This window comes from Ambystoma mexicanum, chromosome 9, assembly GCF_040938575.1.
Source record: "Ambystoma mexicanum isolate Mex_15411 chromosome 9, UKY_AmexF1_1, whole genome shotgun sequence".
Lineage (NCBI taxonomy): Eukaryota > Metazoa > Chordata > Amphibia > Caudata > Ambystomatidae > Ambystoma > Ambystoma mexicanum.
The window spans coordinates 105,401,123-105,421,510 of record NC_090931.1 but is presented as its reverse complement, the minus strand read 5'-3'; positions in this window follow the sequence as shown (position 1 = coordinate 105,421,510).

The following is a 20,388-nucleotide window of genomic DNA, read 5'->3' as shown; positions in this document are numbered from 1 at the left end:
GTGTTATTTAGTGCATGCATTATTGAGAATATATTATGTTAGCTTAGATAGTGACCAACCTGCTTCACAGCGACCTGACCTTCAGCCATTCGGAGCACAGATGTCTGACGTCCATCCTTGAATGGAGACACACTTGATTCATTTAAAAAATGGAAGCAACCGTTGTTAAAATATATGTGGTGTTTTATTTTGTATCTTATTTTGATGACACAAAAATACAAGACTTTAAACATTGTACAGGTCAGGTTGCAGCACAGAGAGAGAAAATCCCCTGTACTGACCGCTGTCACTCGGGAACATTTCTCTTATGGCACGAACGGCACAGGCGGGTATCACTCTTCGAACACGGTGTCCAAGCCTCCCGTGAAGCCACCATGCAAAGGAACGATAGGCCACCAGCCTGTTGTCAATGACAATTCTTGTAACTAATGGCATTCTGCTCGGACAAATGCTATCTAGACACTGCACACTGTTGAACGACTTTCATGCGTTACAATGATATGTATATGTACTTTTGGATATAGTAGAAGACCATGAAATAGGAGTGGTATGACAAGCAGAGTATACTTACTCGTTACTCGGATTACGAGGACGAACAGTTGCGCGAAGTTCGTGCATAAGCACCATCATTATCCTCAACACGGACCGTGTGAGGCAGGCTACCCTGAAGTCTGGCAGCTCGGTGATGCATTGCGGTCGTGGCTCGCCTTCCGGAATGTAGGCCACACATCCCGAGTTTTCACAGCAGCAGCAGTTCTCGTCCTCGGTTGGCATTAGCTCGCACCGATTGCATGTGCACCAGGTGGAAACACTGTTCATGCGCTAGGTCCAGGCTCTTCAGCTGTTGAATCGTCCTCCCAACTGCCGTCCGAAGACCCATCGTTTTCGCGTGTTTCCCTTTCCAGTAGTTCCTCCTCGGTATACTCTGGCTCGTACATGTAGGGCATTATTGTAGCCATTGTGTGTTAAACAAACTAAAATAATGTATAGCGGTGGTACTGGTATCTGTTCACACGGGCTACAAGCAACGAAGGTAGCTGGCGAGAGCACAGAAACGAGTCACAGAATACTCAAAGTAACACAGAGAGAGGAATGGAATCGCAAAATCTGCTGCTGTGTGTTGTGAAACGGTCTGTTTATACTTATTGAGGAAAGAGGCGTCCTGCCATTTCCATGGTGACACGTCATTAGCTGAAGCGCAGCGAATGTTGACACGAGACGTGCTTTGGCATTGTGAAATGGGCGGTACGCGTCTGCTGATGACAGGCTCAGGGGCGGGGGATATGACTTAGTGCCGCAAAAGCAGGTCAGCCATGGCGATGGGGGAAATGATAGGATTATCACAAAATGGCAGCTCCCTGATGCCTGTTTTCACGTGCGTTTAATGGACAAAAACTCGGGTATGGTCCATAGGACATTTTTCTAAAATCGAGCGACTTAGGCTTAAAAACACATGGCCGACCCGTAGGGGCAATAAAAAATGTTGACCGAACCATTCCTTTAACACACAAACAGTAGCACGGGCAGGGCTTGTGGTGGCCACTTTTACAACACACTCGACCCACATGATGGCGAAGAGTGAGACTCTCTCGTTTTTTACAAAGAGTGATGTAAGAGGCAGCACAATTCTCAGGACATCAGTTTATTTTGTCAGACTATATATGACGCTAGAGGCAATATGCATTATATTTTTATTTATTAAATGTTATTGTTCACTAGTTAGGCGCTTAAACAGCAAGTACATTCTGTTTTAAAGCGCCCATAGGGCAACAGGGAGGGGAAATGGGAATGAGACACATTAAAATACATAACAATATTAAATACAGTGCAGGGGAAAAGGAATGACGAACCCACTATGCCTTGTGAGTATTCAGAACGTAGAAGGGAGGGGGCAGTGGGTGCTTCGTGGTAGTTGCTGGGGTGCCCAGTGCTGGGGTGTACGCGCTCATGGGTAAGCAACAGATGAAGGGCATGGTAAGGCAAGTGTGAGCCTCCAGGACGGAGGCAAGTGCTGAGGACAGTCAGAAGCTGGGGGCGATTCAGTGTGGGAGATCAGGGCCCCGAGGATGCATAAGGGCCCCAGACACCAATCACAGCAACTGTGAGATTAGCAGAGGAGAGAAGGGGGAAGGAAGAGGTAAAGAGGAAAGTCTGGAGGAGCTTCCAGAATTTAAGGAAGTCCTGCTCAAGACGCAGAGGACGGGGGAGGCTGTTCCATAGGATGGAGCCTGAGGAAAGCGATTGACCTCCTGCCCTCTGTTAAGCAAAAAGCTTTACACACAAAGAGTTGGTGCCAGAGGAATGCAGAGGTCTAGGAGGGGAATTTCTTGTAAGAGAGAGTTTTAGATAGTGTGGTCCCAGTCCCCAGAAAGCCTGGTAGATGATACAAAGGGATTTCAATTTAATCCGTGAAGCAACCGGGAGCCAGTGAAGACTTTTTAGGGCATCAGAGATGCAGTCCCTGGGCTTGAGTACAAGGATAAGTCTTGCTGCCCTATGCTGGATTAGCTGGAGGGGTGACGGAGTGGAAGAAGGTAGATTCAGGAGGAGGCTATTGCAATAGTCAAGCCTGGAGAGAACCAGGGCTCTGGTAACATTGAGCTTCTGGGGGAAATTGAGAAAAGGTAGAATTCCTTTGAGAAGGAAGAACTGAAAGTGGGACGTCTTGGCCATGTTCTGAGTGTGAGGGACAAAGGAGAGAGAGGAGTCAAAGATGACTCCAAGGTTTCTGGATTCAGAAGAAGGAGCAGGGGAGAGCCCAAGGGGGAAGGCCCGAGTGAAGGAAAGAAGGCGGGAGAAGCGTCCCAATGGGAAGGATCTCAGTTTTGCTGCCATTGAGGCAGAGATCATTGGAAGTGCACCAGTCCTGAATGGCATGTAGGCAGTCAGGGATGAAGGAAGGTGCAAGAGGGACAGCAGGAAGTTTGAAAATAGTTGTGTGTCATCTCCGTAACACTGGAAGTTGGGGGAGAAGGAGGAGATGAGGCGTGCCAGCTGTGTGAGGTAGATATTATAGAGCCAAGGGGAGAGGATAGAACCCTGGATGACACCACAGGTGGAGAAGGAAGGAGGAGAGGAGAAGGTGCCCAGGCTGACTTGGGAAGAGCGGTCAGATAGGAAAGAGGTCAGCCAGTTCATTTCCTGGACTGGCTAACCTCTTTCCTATCTGACCACTTCACGTTTGAAGTCGCGAGGCCTCCTGAGAAATGAAGGCCTCCTTAATGGCAAATATTTGCACACGTTATTGTGTTTCAATAATGACAAGAAGCTTTTCTCACAACAAACCCTATATGCTAGTATCTTTTTAAAAAAAAATTTATTGAAACATCAGCCTGCATTGTCTCAGTGCGAGCACTGTGGAATCAGACTTTTATTACAACATAGCTACATGTTCGTAGAATCATTAAAACAATGACTATTTTGCTGTTCCACCTTGATTATCCCAAGATAAAATGATCTCAATTCAGTCAAAGGAATCAGTCAAAAGATTACTTCTAGCCGTAAAGAGTCCATGTAATCTACTACAGCGCAGCTTAGTTTGATACAGTGACCGGCTGCAGCGTACGACCACCAATCTCGGCTGCCCCATTCAGCAGGAATGTATTTTCCTAAATGCTGCATTTGTTTTGAAGTAGTCTGCATGCATTTGGTGAGGAGATGTTCAAAAGTTTTGATTTCGTTGTGGCAGAAGCGACACAGATTGTCTTTTACTTCATTGAAGTGGCGGCACCACATCATCTCTTTTGTTTTCACAGCATTTAGGCGGAGTCTCAAAAACTGATCACGATGATGGCGAGAGGGACAGTGTGTTAGGTAACGACTTGGGACATTTAGCTTGTGCGCTCCTATTCCAGAGTCTAAAGTAGTCGACATCGATAGACGTTGATCGCTGTACTGGATCCAACACCGCTGTTCAAACTTTTTCTTTGCAGATTGTGGTCTCATCGTGAGGTCATCCAGATTGAGATCAGCACTAGATAGGATTGACACCATAATTTGTTTCCACTCTTCTAAAAGTTTCGATTTTCCTGTTCCTGTTCTCGCAGAAAAGATTTGAAATGCTGGAGCTGTGGGGATTAAATTCATTTTACGCATTGCCATTAAAGATTTCCACATGACATGGGAGTGTAGGGAATTTAGTGAAAGTTCATATCTTATGTGGATCATCGAGATGTAAGAAGGAAGGTTCAGAACACGCCGCCAAAAGATTCCTTCCAGCTTCTGCCAAAAGAAGACGTCAATATTCCAGCCAGATTCTGACCCAAAAGTGATAGCAGGAACCACCTTTTGAACATAGAAGGTCAAAACAGGTGCTACGGTAAACTTCCCAAAGCTCCTATTCAGCAACTGTCCTTGTATGCTAAATTGAATCATTCGGTTTACCATGTCAAGCTTCCAACTATGTTCATGGAGTGAGCTGTTAAATGTGATTCCCAGATATCTGATTGAGTTGACTACGTCTAGACGTTTATCGTCGATTTTCCACCTGAATGCTTTCTGTTTGTTGGAATCGCTTCGACCAATGATGACAATCTTGGTTTTTTCGATATTTAGTGCTAAGTCATTTGCATTCAAGTATTCATGTAGATTTGTTAACTGGCGTTGTAAGCCTATCTGGGTCCGGTCTGGTAGGACCACGTCGTCGGCGTAGATAATGCATCCTAATTCTTTATTATTTAGTTTTGGCGGAAAATATCTCACATCTTTGCGATGAACTGGAATGTCGGAGATAAAGAATTTAAAGATTTCATCGGCCAATGGGCATCCCTGTTTCACTCCTATGTTCGTTGGGATGTGCTTAGATAGGGTGCCTTGATTATTTAATCTTATGCTAACGACGGTTTCTGTATGTAGTGCTCTTATTGGTTCGACCAAGTTGTTAGGACAATTCCAGTTTGCCAGTTTTTGCCACAATTTACAGCGATTAACGCTGTCAAAGGTTCCCCGCAGGTCAATGAAAGCTAGATATAATCTTGTCTTTGCTTTTAAACTTTCGAGTTTTAGTATGGTTAATAACAACAGGTTTACTTCCACGCCAACACCTTTAGTAAACCCTGTTTGCCGAATGTCAAAGATTTGCGCGGACACTGACCATGCGGCTAGCTTTTGTCGTAGGAAGGAGGCAAAGATTTTGCATATGGTGTCCAGCAGGGCAATCGGGCGATAGTTGGTAGGATCCGTCCGATTGCCCTTTTTGTAAATTGGCCCGATAATCGCTTCGCGCCAGGATTCGGGTATCATCATCAATGAAGACAGACGTGAAAAGAGCGATTCGATGAAGATTGCCCATTGCTCCTCATTCTTTTTCAGCATCATATTTGTTATTAAATCTGGGCCTGCTGCATGAGTTCTTTTCAGGGCCCGTATTGCATACTTAATGTCTTCCACTGTTATTTGGAGATCCCATGATGTTGACTCGTGTGCTGGAACTCTCATATCTTCATGGGATGGTTTGCTGAAAATATTGGCAAAATGTTGTTCCCATTTGGTGGCGTCAATCGCATTAGACAGTATAGAGTGATGTCTCGAATTTCCTGTGTTCAGGATTGCCCAGATTTCACGGGAATTCTTCTGGACTAAGTGCTTCATTAAGATCTAATCTTTGTCTTGCTCGATTATTGATTTTTGGGATTTTAGCCAGTTGCGGTATGCTTGGCGGCGCGAGCGAATTGCGATTTTAGTCGCAATAACATCGCAGACTGCGGTTCGAGTCTTCCTTAAGGCTCTAAGATCACGTTGCATCGCCTGATTGGCTTGCGTCAATATTATGGACGATAGATGTTTGTGTTTTAAACCCATTATACGAGCAGAAGCATTGACTATGGTGAAGTCAGAAAGCAAAGGAGCATAATTAACAGACAATGCTGCGTCATGAAGACATTTCTGATTAAGTTTCTGGATCTTGAAGCTGTCAATCCTAAAACAATTGCCACCAGTGTTTACCGAGATTGGAAGATCATATTTTCTTTGATTATTTGTCCATTGCATCATACAAGCCAACCGAAGAAAGTTATGGTCGCTGCTTGACATATAGTCAGCGTCATGTCGCTTTCGAATAAGTTTTGAGATACCCAAAAATAATCAATTATTGACTGGGCTTTTTGAGATGACCAGGTTCTCTGGGGAAGTTGGTCACTTGGTACGTGTCCATTCACCATGTTACGGTTGCAAAGTGCCTGGCTCCACTGATACTCCCGACTTGTTACTTCGTCTTGTGTTGACAATTTGAACAACTGATTGGCATGGTCATATTTAAACCATGAACAATTTAAGTCCCCAGCACAAATTATTGATAGGTTCTTGTTGTTAAGTATAGCCTTATCAATGTAAGATGTCATTGAATCTATAAAGTTCTTGTTGCTTATTTTATACGGATTCCAGTACCCGTTCAAAATGAGCAAATGCTTCCTTGTAACAGGATTTTCATCGGTAGTCTGAAGCAATGCGCCTTGCACAAAAGGATTGGGTCTGAAAGAGTCGATGAGCCGCCACCAGGTATTTATTTTGATCATCATCAATAAGCCAGAAGAGGGCCGCCCCTTTGCATTTTTGATTGCAGGGTTTAGTGAAATCAAGAAGCCATCCTTAAACGGTGGATCACACAACCATGTCTCCTGGAGGCAGATGACAAAGACCCTTTCCAGCTCAGCGTCAAATTTGTTAAATAAGTGGCTAAATCCCCTGCTGTTCCAAGATATGAATTCACACATGCACTCATTTATGATCACTGGTGGCTAGCACCGGCCAGCTACATCGTTCTAGGTGACGTTTTTTGGGGATGGTTGGTGTCCGGTCTTGGGGTTTCTGAAGATGCCATTGCTCTACGTAGGTCAGCACGTCTTCGCTCTTGATGTCCTTGAAAGGTGCTTCTTGAACTTGTAACAGACGTGTCAGATCTAAAGCTCAACGGTTCAACAGATATGTCAAACCCAAAGACTAACAATTCCTCCGATGCATTCAGAATGGTATTACAAACTGATGCTGAGGTAATATGTAGCAGCACTTGATCGCAGCACTTTTCAGTAGCATACTCAACGATTCGGGTGTCTTCAGACATTATCGTGCGAAGCGATGGGATGCAAGTGAACAATTTCTGCACGTTGTTACGGTTCAGATTTAGGTCACGATCTTCCTGATGCAGATTTTGTAGTCTCAGTTTACAGTTCAAAGAACTTCCACCAGAACTTAAAGATGGCTAGTATCAGCAGACTCTTTTCCCTCTGAATGCTTGTTAAGTGTAAAAAAAATGAAATAACGATGGATCGAAAGTTTTAAATCAATCATAACCAGAGGCAGGTTTATTTTCCAATGTTCTGTAAGTGACAGCAGTGTAAGAGAGGGGAAGAGCATAGTCAAATACTTCTTCATCCATCCCAAGGGGCATGTTTCAGGCTCACTGGGCGTCATCGGTGATACATAGCTTGAGACACTGAGCACAGCAAGCTGGAAATTCATGACTGGGCAAACCAGTACCACATAGGGCTGTAAAACCAACCTAAAACTGATGGATGGAACATTCCCGCTGCCTGCGGAACTCCTTGTTTGTGTCCGTGGTTTCTTGCCGAGTGTGGGTAATCCAGTTGGGTGGCTGTACTCACTCAATACAATATACCGTTCTTTTATCAATCACAAGGCTCCTTGAAAGGTTCTCCCTCCAGTGCCGGGTTCAAGTAGTTCCATAATTAATGTCTATGTGCCCCCATGTTAGTCATTTGAACTTTTCCTGGCAGCCATTTTGTGATTTGGCAGACTGGTGACTGGGAGTGATGTAGTGAGGGGACAAGCCTTTTGTTGTGACTTGCCTTTTCCTTTACAACCAGCTCTGTATGCATGGAATGTTAGGAGTGACTGACATGGAGTGTTGAGTGAGTGAATGCTCCCGCCTGTGTGTTCTGAGAGTGTGAGTTGAAGATGGGGTGACTGAGAGAGAGGGTGCCGGTGGATGTTGTTCCCTAGATGCCTACATGATGTTCCCTGAATGTATTTGTAACTTGCACCTGAGACTGGAACTGAAGTAAATATGTTTCCTGTTCCTACACCAGTCTCAGTGTCCTCTCTGGCCAAGACCTTGTTACAACACCTTGGGTCCAGAATGCTTTGTGGAAAGTGGGGACTTTGAACTGAAACATGGAGTGCTTTGGTGCAGTGTTTCATTTAGACCAATGTTTCACACGCAATACCCTTTGGCCTGATAGATTGTGAACTCTGTGCATTCTGTTATTTTGGGTGGCCTACATACCCCACATTGCATTATTACAGACAAACCATTACCAGGCATCTGCTTGACTTAACCAGAAGGTTCATTTAAAGGTGAGAGAGGACTTACTAAAGAAAAGAGAATGGGTAATAGATTCAGTTGACACCTGTGTTGGTCTGCAGCATGACGCTAAGAGTTGCGTTTAATATCACTCCGCCCCATAGTTACACTAAAGAGGGACTTCCCATAGTAAGAGCTCAGATGCTACTTTAACTGGGTCAGGACCTTGTGCACCCCGGGAATCCTGAACCACCTTAAAAGCTCACTTGGCATGACATATGGTCATGCCCAGTAACTACACAGACTGGGCAAGTGGAAGTGCTTTAGGCTCTGCCCTGGTACCCCTCACCCACTTGATGGGAATGGTTGTTCATGGTCTAAGACCATGCTGAACAGGCATTTTCCATGAGGCAAGGCCTTTGGCCCTGCCCCAGCACCCATTGCCCCGAAGACACCAGTGGTGGGCACTGGCAATGGCAAGCAGGCACGTGGACACTGGCCTGTAGGCCTGATGCATGAAATTCTGCCATACACCCAGCACCCTATGGTGCCAGCAATGTCATTTAGCCTATAACTTCCAGTGATCCCTAATGGGTGCTACTGAAATGCTTCCAGAAGGGGAGTGGCCATGACCTGCAGCAATGGATATTGGTCATTGTGCCCTCCAAAAAAGTCAGAGTCCCCATTACCCCCAGAACATGGCTTTTTGCTCTGTCCAAGACTCTTCAAAACCCTAGTAAGTGGACACTGAACCTGTCGTGCGGCTGACTAGTTGCCAAATGGACCCTAGTGGTGGGCATTGGCCCGTTCCCACCCGGGCAAGGCAGATCACAATCTGCCTTTCACAGGCGTGATTGTGCCTTCACTGTCCGCACTGCCGTAATTAAAATAGAAAAGGGACTAGGACCCTTTTCGAATGATGGCGGCCATTTTGGAACATGTTTTCCATGGCAGCCACCACCCGGAAAAGGACGGGCTCCCTTTTCCATTTTAATGGCGGTGGCCATTTATTTTTACATTTTTTTTCTCCGATGGGAGATGGGCTTGTGCCTGAAAGCTATATTAGTTTGGTGCAAAGTCCACCACTCCGCAATTCATTCCATCCATCCATCCATCCATCCATCCATCCATCCATCCATGCATCATGGCTGCTGCACTTATCTTGTACATGAGAAAGTAGTTTACTCTGTGTGCTGTGTCCATGTTTTTACTTTTGATGTCACTTGCAAACTTATTATTGCAGAGATTATATGAAAACAGTGTTTCTGGTGTCAATGATGAGAACACGGCAAAGAAAACAAGAACTTCACCGGCATGAATATAGATGCCATTTCACCTAAATGTCAGCCGTCGGGGAAGTGACATCATTCTCTAGATCACATCACAAGAAGCTGCATCAATGGCAGCGCAGAAAATGCTATCACATGACCTTTCACTCTTATGATGTCATGGGATATCACAGGAAGTGTCATTGCATTCTAGGAAACCTATAATAAGTGTACATTATAGAATAACAAATACTTTGTACAGTAGACACAGTGTTACATTGCTTGCCAATCCTACATTCACTAGAGAAATGTCTGGATATGCCATTGGCCCGGTCATGATATGCCAATAACATACCCAGCAGAAGAACCATCGTAAGTGGGGGCACTGCCTCCATACAGCAGTGCAGCCCTGTACAGATGGATATGCCATCTTATGCCAGTCATTGCCTCACATCTTATGCCAGTTACAGTCACACATGACAGGTATCCAGTCTTCACATGCCAGGTGTGCTTACTGTTAACACTTACAGACTGACCTGCACCCCAACCTGAAGAGGCTTGAGAGGGGTGTGTGCCATCCTTTCCTCAGCCAGTTATAGTGCCACACAATTAACCACAGAACTTCATCTTATTAAATGCACCGCAAATGTGTATACAGCACTGGGAAATGGAGTACTATTTCTTGTAAGCACTGCAGTAATAACAGTTCACTCGCAAACAATTTAAAGACAATCAATGCATTGACCTTGGCATGATGAAAGGCTAAGGCCCAATCATGCGACTGGAGGCTGCGTACAGCAATCTCTGAGTCAATGGCTGGGCTCATTGTGCTTTGTCACTGATTGGTCTGAAAAGCTGTTCATTAAAGCACTGTTTTATATGCAGCACAGTCCTTAAGTTTAAGAATTGTTATGACATGTGTGCTATTGTACCCTCCTAAAATAGCTCTTTTTTCTGGAACATACACACTTACTGAATGATATTCAGTAGGGAAACAATGGCAGGAATCTGAGTTTGTCCCATATCAAGTGTCAATTTCAGATCTGGCCCTGTTTCTTTTTGTGCTTTCTGGTGCCTGTAATTTTATTTTCTATATCATAAATTACATATCGTCAAGTGCTAGCATGCAAAGGAGAAGTGGGCCAGGGACAATTGGAGAATCCTTTGTCAATACAAGTACAGGTGTTTTCCTAATGACCATACAGGAAGGCTGAAACCCTTTAATTGCTGAACTGTATTGTGTTAACCTAATCCATGTAAATCGAGATTACCCCAAGATCAGAGGAAAACCAAAACACTGTTCTGGTTCAAATGCAGAATCCTACAGATTCAGTCTGCACCATATTCACTAGGTTTAGAATGTGAGAGCCCTTCAAAATCCCAGATTGGAAACTGTCATTTAATAATGGATGTATTTATTCAAAAACAGATTTTAGATCATGCTGTTTTCAGTTTGCATGGAACTAGACACACATTTCGATCTGCCAATGACCATGCCTCTTTGGATCAGGTTAGGGCTATCCCTGACTACCTCCCAAATGGCATCCACGGTTCTGCCATCAAACCTGCGAAGAATGGCTGTCACTCCTCCAGGAACTGACATCATCCTCCTGAAGTATGGAAAAATAAATAATAATAAATGCCTGGGAGCAGCTCAAAACATCAAGCCCACATAGTCACCAGCTGGTTCCAAAAGCAACTTTAACACTGCCACCTGCATCGTAAAATAATGCTAACTCGGCTGCTAATAAGCTCTCATCAAAGCCTGCGCTTTCCAATAATTATAGTGACCTGGATCTCCATGCACCTCCGCCACCCTCTCCGTTCCGCTCTGCTCAACTGCCAACTCAACTAGACAACCTCTACAGAAACACTTACCTGGGGAGGGGAGGGTGGCTAGCTCCAATCTATTGTAATAACCTTTCTAGCAATGAAATCTCTGCCCCTGTATGTGAATCATTGTATTTCTATTGTATTGTATTGTACTTGTCATTTGTATAGCACCAATTTTACCATTTGTGAGACACCGAGGGGTATTCTCCCATTAAAACCCTGAGAGTGCGCTATTCAGGAGGCTAGGGAAGAGCCATCGCTCTTGGATCACAATCCTGGGGCTGGACTGGCGAGGGTGGGTCAGCTGGGTAGGGGAGTCCGGGGTTGTTCTCAGGGGGATATCCTCGGTGAGACGCGGCATCCGAATGGGACAGTAGAGAAGGAGGAGAATATCCCAGATGCATTCAATGGACACATGAATGCCACAAGCTCAGTCTCGATCTCACCCTCTCTCCCTTCAATCTCGCCATCCATGACCCAAGGGTGAGGAGGGAAATAGTTCAGTACCTCAGAGATAGAAAGAAGAAAACCCAGGTGTGACCAAGAAGAGCCCTTAAAACTAATATCAGCCCATCCCCTTTCCATCTAGATTATGGGGAATTTTACCAGGACCCACACTTCTATAACAGAACAGCAGGGATAGGAAGTAATATGTCAGAAAGGAAAACCCCTCCATTCTATAAGCACAAGGACAGAAGACCCCCTTACCTGCCATTGAATTCACAAACACCTTGTGACTTCCCTCCCCTTTCTTATAGCACCCCATCCATCTCCCTCTCCGCATTCACACATAAAATATTGGCAGACATAAAGAAGGGGACAACGTCTTCCTTTGGGGTACAGCAAATAAGGAGATTCTCTCAATATTTGGATAAGGTGACCAGAACGCAATTTAAATCTGATTATCCCTTTAAATAATCTATTTATTTCAATTTTTGTAGGGCGCTACACACCCGTAGGCCTCAGAGCACAGCATGTACGATAGGGAGTACAAACCTAGAAACCTAGATCTCAGGGGAAGGTTTACCCTCTCACCTCGTCTCCCGCTCCCCATTCCCAAGAAATACTGAGACGAGGAGGAGACCACTAATATCAATGAAGATTTCCCATAAGAATAACATGGGGAAAGTAAGGGCAACCGATTATAGAGAAAACCACTGTCCCACTAATAGAGTCAGGCATGGGTAGGTAAGCATTCACACCTGACTCCACTTGACTCTGTGTTCAGCTATAGTTTTTGAGTTTTATGAAAGAATGTAATAGAAAGCCCAGGAGCGTGTGTTTTAGGTGAGAGTGGAGCATGAGAAAGGCACGAACATGAATGCGGAATAGAATCGGAAAGAAAGAAAAGTGTGAAAGTTAAAAGTGAAAGAAAAGTGAAAAGGCTGAAAGTGGGTGCAGCAAGGAGACAGAAAGCAAAAAAAAAGCAGTGAGAAACGGAAGATTGAGGCGAAAGATGAGAGAAAGTTGAAAAGAAACAGTGAATGGCCTGTTATTAGAGAGGGGCACAAGAAAGGTAAAGAAGAGTGCCTGGGGCACACAAAGAGGGTGCAAGGGTGCACGGAAAGGACAGCAAATTAGTGAAGAGAGTGCAAGAGTGCACGGAAGGAAAAATAGATCAGCAAACTGCCTCGGGCACGTTAAAGAGGGTGCAAGTGTGCACGGAAAGGAAAGCAGAAGAAAGGAAAGAGCCTGGGGCACATTAAAGAGGTTGCAAATGTGCACAGAAAAGAAAGCAGAATAAAAGGAGCAAAGAGCATCGGAAGGACATAAAGAGGTAACAGAAGAATGTGAGAGCACGAGGGTGAGAGTGGTCACGCCTAGGAGAAGCAAAAATCCTGGCATTGGTCTCTACCCTATGAAATAATTGTTTAAGGAGTTCAAGACAGAACTGTGATAAATCATATGTTGTGTTTGGAAGCTGGAAGAGGCCTAGAGCTTGGGTAAGGAAGGAGACCCTGAGAGGCCTATTTAAGAAATCAAAGTACATCCCAATAAAGAACTGAGTTTTGTGTTTCAAAGCTGAAAGGGCCTAAGCTTGGGAAGGGAAGCCTAAGAGGCCTAACCAAGTCAGAGAATTGTTAAGTTGTTTTGAACTGGTAAAGAGGATTGAAGCATGGGGAAGGGAACCCCAGAAAGCTTGCAAAAGCAACTATGTTGTTATTTTTGAATGGTGTTTTGAAAATTGATGAAGCTGAAGCTTGGGGAAGGGAACCCCAAAGAACTTAAAGACATTCAAAGGTAGTTGGAATAACTTTAGAGGACCTGTGGAGAAGGTCTTATGAATAGCTCTGTGACGTGAACTTATTTGTATGACATTGACCCAATGGCAGCTGCTGAAAGGCCACCTCAAACCAATCATAGTTTCCATTTTTGTTAAACCAAGATTTTTCTTATTTTTGAAAAGACTTTTTGTATAGAGTGAGGGCAAGCATAATTTAGACACAGACAGACTTTTACTTTGGACTATTAGACAACAACGGCCATTAGAAACATCAGTTGAGGGAATTATCCCTTTAGAGTTAGGGCAGTCAGACATTACACCAACCCAGAAACCTTAGTAAATAAATGTTTTCAAACAAACCCATTTGAGTCTGTGTCTCTCTTGATAGCATCCCAGCCTCACACATTATTATAGTTTCAATGCACTGTTGGTGGAGCCTCCTCAGGGGAACAAAAACTGAGTGTTGGAGGTCCAGGGGTACCAATAGGATGCGTGTCCATTTGGCCAAAAAAGGCTTAGCTGGGCTGGCCAGACTCCCATGTAGTCAAGCATGTGCATGGGTGATGAGAAGAGTCAGGGTGGCGTCAGTTCTAGATAACTGGCTATGTCTTCAGCATTCCTGAATTTATCGTAGGACTGCACCTTCTCACCTCGCGCACCATTGACCGTAATACATTATTCCTGATGGCAACCGTGTATCGCCCACCGAAGAGTGTGTCAGCGTTTCATACAGAGCTACATTTCTGTACTCAGCATATATCATCAATTTCAAATTGTTTTTCGCCTATTGGGGGACGTTAATAACAGGGTTAAGCATTTAACTAACACGTTTCCACAAGAGCTAATCAAGGTTATGAGCTTCCAAAGCTATACCCATTACGTTTGCCAACCCACTCATGCAGCTGGCTGCAGCCTAGATCGCATTTTCTTGATGAATAACAACATCATGATCGGTGGTTAGCGGTATCAGCCACACTCACTGCAGTCGTTTCACCACGTTTGGCGAATGGCCATTTTACTGCATTTGTATGTGGCATTTTTTCAGTGGGGTTTAGGGTAAGAGTATAATTTTAAATGGATTGTAGGTTGGCTGGGGGGAGCCGTGGGGTAGCATAGCAAGAGGAATGGGGTCTTGGCCCCCATAAAACGGCCACAAAAAATGTGGTGACACGGCCACTTTGGTGAGTTGTATCCGATCCTGATTATCTGCCCCTCTAATGGACTGACCAGATCAAGATCCTTTGATACGCCCAGGACTTTATCAGACCACTCCGCAGTGACTCTCGAGTGCACTATTCCAGGTAATAGGAAAAACAATCGACATTGGAGGTTCAAACCAGGGGCCCTACAAGACCAAGTGCTTGCAGACGAGCTTCGAGATGAAATATTATCATTTATTGAATCAAACCAGGGCTCTGTGACATCCGCCGGCACGCTCTGCGAAACGCTGAAATGCTACATCAGGTGGATCTGCCTAGCAAAGAAGAACGGGATACTGAAGTTAATTAGGAGAGAATTAACTGCTAGTGAATCCCGGCTGAAAGAGCTTGAGCGAGAATGCTCAACATCAAACAACACTGAACCCCTGGCGGCACTAAAAGTAGAGCTGCAAAATTTCAGATCTGCAGCCGAAAGAGAAGTAACATTTCTGACCAGAGGCCACAAAGTCTGTCAATATGGCGATGGACAAATGCCCAGAGCCCTCCTGGTGCAACTAGTAGCAGCCAAAAGGAAACCAACCACGGTAGATAGAATACACGACCCAGACGGCAACCTGGTGTACACTGAGGAAGAAATTGCTGAGACCTTCTGTGGGTACCATCAAAAGCTGTACAATACCAACTACACCGCCGACCCAATGGACCTGAATTATTATCTTGAAAATATAGAACTTTACTGGGTGAGCGTTGAGCTCCAAGAATCGCATAATCGTTTAACAACCCCATCACTCTGGAAGAAATCCTCAAAGCAATCAAACACCTCCCTAACACCAAAGCTCCCGGTCCTGATGGCCTGATAGGCAAATTCTATAAAACCTTTGCCCATTTGTTGGCCCCACTCTACTAGGTATACAAGGAAGCACTGAACACCGGATTACTACCACGACCCTCCGCAAATGAAATACTTCTCCACAAACTCGGCAAATCCAGGGAAAACAGTGCCTCTTATAGACCAATATCCTTGATAAATCTTGACAACAAGATACTGGCAAACATTCTGACTGCAGGATTGCTTCCCCTAATGCCAGCCTGGTACTGGCTGACCAAGAGGGTTTCACTCCTGGCCGCAGCACAACATAGGGTATAAGAAGTATCTTCGGGATTATGGAAGGACTCGACCTCAAGTGCCAAGCGGCAGCTGTCTTACTTGACGCCGAAAAGGCCTTCGGCTCAGTACTTTGTCAGACCCCATGTTCAGGTCAAAAGGGCCTTGATGACACCTTACCTCCTCAGATCCATCATCTTTGGCCGGCTACAAGTGCCACTCGCTACGATGAACAAAGTCCTTACCACGTATGCCATCTGGAAAAGAATTGCATCAAAAAGTGATATCCAATCCAGGTTCTCCCCTCTCCTCCGGCGAGGTTCATACCAGGAATGCCCCTAACTACAGAGAGGGTCTATCTACAATGGACCGACAAACTACAAATAAAATCACTAGGCGATCTCTTCATTGAGGGCACATTTCTGACTCCACAACAAGCCGGAGACAAGGTGAGCAGTAACGCCCTAGACATGTTCATCTACTTTCTGCTACGTCACGCTCTCCAAACCAACCTCGCTTCCTTTCCACGACAACAACCCACATGTCATCTCCTTCATGGGGTTATACAGTCACAAGGAGAAGGCCGGCTGGTCTCTGGGATATATAAATCACTCCTGGCAGACACGACAACATCACCCACAAATCCCAAGACAAGATGGGAAAAAACCCTGAGGACCTCAATTGCAGACGAAGACGGGGCCTATATATTGCAGCAAACCCAAAGGGTATCCCTCAACACGAGGTATAAACAAATACACCTCAATTATCTACAGTGGGTGTATTACACACCAGCAAAGCTCCACTCACAACGTGCAAGTAACTCCGCAGCATGAGACCGCTGCAACGCCCCAGAGGCAGACTTTATGCACCTAGCCTGGTCTTGCCCACGCAACTACTCATTCTGTAGCCTGGTACTCGAGAAGGTCTCTGCGATTGTTGAGGTGCAACTGAACCCTGAACTCATGCTGGTACTCCTAGGCCTAATCAGGCATCTATCAGCCTCCGGACGTAGACTGACGGGCATGCTGCTGGTTCTGGCGTGAAGAAGGATTGCAATTAACTGGGTACGCAGGCCCTCACCAAGTCTACAATGTTGGCTAAATGATGTAACTTACTGCCAAGACATGGAGACTACCTTTATAAAGAATCTGCCTCTACATGCCAGACCACCAGACGTATGGGCCGTCTATATTTCATATCTGATTTCCAGTACAGACACAAACTCTTCGCAGTCCCCATCCCCGACAGCAGACCCGCGAAAATTCCCCCACGTTGAACTAACACCTCCACATACATAAACTGGCTGATGCCCCAAGGATTACGTCTTTGTTGAATTGCGGGGGGATAGGGGGGAAGGCGGTATAGGGGGTTTATTGCGGCTGGTGCATGCCCTGTTTGTTACCATATTTAAAGACCCAAAAATAAGGTTTAAAAAAAAAGAACAAAAAAAATCCTTTGATACACAGCCACTTTGGTGAGTTGTACCCGATCCTGATTATCTGCTCTTCTCATGGACTGACCAGATCAAGATACTTTGATACATGGCCAATGAGTGCAAGTGACTTCCCAGCATAAAACCGTGAAAATGGCAGTGTTAGCGCACCAGCATCCTTGTTTCTGGACCGTGTGTGTGCCTTCTGTGGGCGCTGTGCCAGACAGGTTTGACCTTGCCGGACGCAGCGGCCATGATAGGCAGACTGTTCACGGATGCGCCAGCGTTTCTGAGTCCCCACTCCCATAGAGTCCTGCGGGGACTTACATTTTACTGGGACCTGACTTCCCAGACCGCCGGATTTGGAATCTCTCAGTGGCACCGAGAAGTCAGGCACTGGTAACATTTTACAAGTCTGGCGGCACAGATATTGTGAAATGCTGCATATTCACTCCTGGAAATAAACCCCCCTTTTCTCTATAGGCTCTAAAACCAAGGTTCTCCCTATTGGATCAATAAACCCATCACGATAAACCTCTTTTTGGCCGTCAAACGGGAAGCACCGCCCCTTACTGAGTCTTCACATCCGAAACCTTGAGCAATAACCTCTCCATCAATTCTTAAGTTTAAACCGAGACAACCCGCTTTTATCGACGCTCATCCCCGGTGCAAACCACATGAACCTATATCTTGTCCTTGCAGTTATGTTATCCAACCTTGCTTATGGCAATGTAATATACTTGGCTCCTGGAGAAAACACCACACAGTGTCCAGAGGTTTGTGGCTCCCTTTATCACTGTTGCGGAAGCGCTCTGCCCACATCTCTCTGTCGCCACAATCCTCCCGTTGGTTCCCAGTAAAGCACGGCATTGACTCCAAGATTCTCTGGCTGGTTTGCACATCTTACTATGGTCTGTCGCCCACTTAATACACCAAAGAGTTCTGTGGAGATGTATGATCCTGCATTTGTAGCTAGTCCTCCATTTTGTATTAGTGAGCAATGCTCCAAGCGCTCCTCCATTTTGCATGGGTATGACTCCATGCTCCAGTATTGAGATGTGCAGGAGCTCTTGCAGCGCTCTATTGTGGAACTTTATGCTGTGCACTACTGATGGTTGAGGCTAGCCGTGGCAGTAGCATGATGTGTCTGTTGTTCCTGTACTTTAATAATTTTCCACTTCAACTACTTCATCTGGATTCTTCCTATTACATGTCCCTCCACTACCAGCCGACCAGACGCTGAAGGTTGACCTCCCGGTGAAGCACCATCCTCGCCCTTTGGCTTCAGGCGTTCTGCTTTTGACTAGTACACAGAACAGATTTTCTTGTAGTAGCGCTCATCACAGCCAAGGCTCCTCCCTCTGGAAAGCCCTCTCAATTAATCTATGCTGTGAGCCTGACCGGCCCGCGCGCGTCACACTGCCCTGAAGACCAACCTGTTCCACTGCACCATTGGCTCATGAGCCTACCCCGCTGGGGAATTCTGGCCACCTGCCAGCCTTGCTCCCTGACAACTGTCCAAGTACTTGTCCAAGCAAGTAATCACATTAAAAATAAAATAGCAACAATGTACCAGAAGGTATAGGAGGAGAGATGGATATCTCAAAGGACTATTGGTAATGGATCCTGCATCTTAACACCCTGCATTCTGAGAGTACCAGATATATTAGGCCTTGGATCACAGCGTAATGCCAAACGCCATGCACTTTGAAACTAAAGCGACCTAAATAAGGAGTGCATATTAGAGATGGGGGGATTTCTGCATTTCAAATCCAGGGATCTTTTGCCCAATCTAAGAGGAGCAACTGACCTTTAAACTGAAATGAAATCTTTAGAAAGATCACCAGAGCACCTGTTTTTACTGACCAGCTTTTGGTGTTTTAGTGTTTTAAGGCACCCTCTGGTACTCCAAATTAGAACTCTGAAAGCTGTTCTGCAAGTAAGAGCTTGCGGTCAAGCTTCGGAGATGGAGGATATCAATTTCACACTCCATCACTTACTGGTAAAATCGGTCCATTCCCCAGTGCTGTACTCCCGGCCCTTGACCGGGTCTAGTGGAAGGGGGTATGTCACCTCAGCAATTCTGCTACCTTGCTGTGTGGCCTGATCTAATATGCCATGTTGATGCCCTACGCAGCTCTCTAGAGTTGCCTTACCGTACTACCTGTCCTCCCGATAAGCTCTTTGCCAATCAGATTTGCCAGACAAAAGACAAAGCGATACTACGCGTTGACTCACCTGATGGGGGTTCATCAAGCGAGTCTCCTTGTGCATATTGGCCAAATGTTGTGTGGTCTTTCCATATTTGCAGAAACAATTTCCTGTTGTGTTGATGATAGCGGGCTGGGAGGGTGGAGGCAGTGTGGGATTAAACCATGTGGAAGCCGCTAGACAGTTTAAATGTTAGATCCCGCCTCCGCTAAATGATCTAATACGTTTTCCATTTTCTGCACCTCTTTATTTTGATCTGTTGTCGCAGGACCCCTAAATAGAGTGTGGCCCATAGACCGGTGCCTGCCTGGCCTAATGGATAATGTCTGAGATAAATGATGGCGACGGGTAGATATATTAGAGGAGTGACTTTGCACTTAAAACACATTGTGATGCCCCCTATCCATACCACAGAGGATAGTTGGGAAACCAGTGCTCCATGGAAAGCTTTTAAAACCCTAAATACAAAGCTTTTCTTTATCTGCCCGGGATGTCAAAATAATTGCATCATGGATGGAGCAACCCTGTCTGAGGTGGCATGAGTCATCCATGTGCCCCGAGACAATGATTTGCCGCGTTGATGGAAGGCACGGGAAGCGTGACCTGGGTTTCCAATCCAGATGGATAAAGGACATCTTGGAGTGTGATTTATTTATTTATTTATGCATTTATAATGCGCCGAAAGCCTGCAGCCATCAGGGCGCAGAACTACGTCTATTGGGGGGGTGGGGGCTAAGTTTATTAACGAATATGCTACTTCTTGGCATCCATGTGAACATCTCCCATTTATTATGCAAAACAGTGAGAATCACGACTGCAAAATATTGAATGGGAAAATATAGAGTATATACATATATTACATTAGAAACACAAGAAATTCGAAAATACACAATTGAAG